Source organism: Humulus lupulus, chromosome 5, assembly GCF_963169125.1.
Source record: "Humulus lupulus chromosome 5, drHumLupu1.1, whole genome shotgun sequence".
In the NCBI taxonomy this organism is placed as follows: domain Eukaryota; kingdom Viridiplantae; phylum Streptophyta; class Magnoliopsida; order Rosales; family Cannabaceae; genus Humulus; species Humulus lupulus.
Genome location: NC_084797.1, coordinates 14,791,767 through 14,793,417, shown reverse-complemented (window position 1 = coordinate 14,793,417; position 1,651 = coordinate 14,791,767).

Genomic DNA, 1,651 nt, shown 5'->3' with positions numbered 1-1,651 from the left:
TGTCCAAAATGGACACTGAAGACTTAGAAATCAAAGACAGAAATGATTATACTGCTCTTGGATTGGTTGCACAAACTAATATCACTAGAATTGCGGAGTGCATGGTTAAAAAGAACAAAAATATACTTAGTATCGAGTGATCATTTAATGAGAGATACTCGGCGTTTCTAGTTGAAATAGCACTACACCATGCTCATATGGACATGGGTTACTATTTGTATTCAGTCACGTCATTCCAAAGTCTTTGCAAGACAACGAAGTACATGCAGCAGAAGTCATCTTCGCCTGTATAAGTTTTTCATTTTATGGTTAGTAATTAATAATTGCATTTCACATATTGTACTAAGTTTAATTAATTAGGATAAATAAAATTAAATTAATATATAATAAATTTATTTATTCTTTTCTAAGTGTTTAATTAGTTTTGAAATAATAAATAAAGTTTTTTTTGAACACTTAGGTATTTAAGTGATTGGATAACAACAACTTAGGTATATTAGCCACCAATTTCCCATTTAATTACTGCCACATCAACAATTAACGGAAAATTTAACGGCAGGTACCACAGAGCACCAAATTTTTTAAAGTTAGGTGCTTTTACTGTAAAAAAAAACTTAGGTATTTAAGCGCTTGAATGACAACAACTTAAGTATTTTAGCCGCTAATTTCCTATTTATTATTAGTAATAAATATAAATTTTTTTATATCACTTTTACATCTATTTGTATTGGAGTACAATCGTAGAAGTTGTGCTATATATCTCATGTCAGAGCTACAAACGAAGAAAAAAAAAAACAAAAAAGAGAGGTAATTTTATCATAGCAAGTCGATACATTAATTTCCTTAAACCCTCCCCTTAATAATCTCGATTGCAAAATCAATAAATAGCACGCTAGTTAAGTGCAAGAATTAAAATATAACACACTTTAAAGAAAAACTTCTCCAATAGTGTACTAAAAGTTATGTTAAAAGTTTATCCAAATTTTATTCAAAATATAGTATGATTCAAATTTGGATCACTAATAAATGTTGACTTTTTTATTTATATTTTTGTCATTACTTATTATTTTATTGTATTATTTTATTGTAGTTTTAGATATCTTATTTATTGTTGGCATTAGATTTTCATTTTTTTTATTTACTTTTTTGTCATTACTTATTATTTTTTGTATCTTATTTATTATTAGTACTAAATGTAGACTTTTTTACATTACTTTTATATCTATGTGCATGGGAGCACAATTGTAAAAGTTGTGCTATTAATGTCATGTCAGAACTACCAATGAAGAAAAAAAAAAGAACAAATAAGAGAGATGTTTGAAGAAACGTTTTTGTGAATGAAATGTGTTGCGCTCATAATTAAATTATTGAGGATCACTTTATTATGTAGCTCAAGAAATACAACTAACAAAATGCACATCTACTCAACTAAGGAGCAGCAAAGTTGTTAGGAATTGGTTACAGAGTTGTTATTACAGTCAGTAGCAAAATTGTTATTTAGATAAACACTTTTCTAACATCCCCTCAAGTGACACAGGGGTACTCGAAGTGTCAATTTGTCTAAAAGGAAACCAAACTGAGCATGGGCAAGTGGCTTTATGAGAAGATCAGCTGGTTGCAGACGTGAAGGTACAAACCGAACATCAACGTC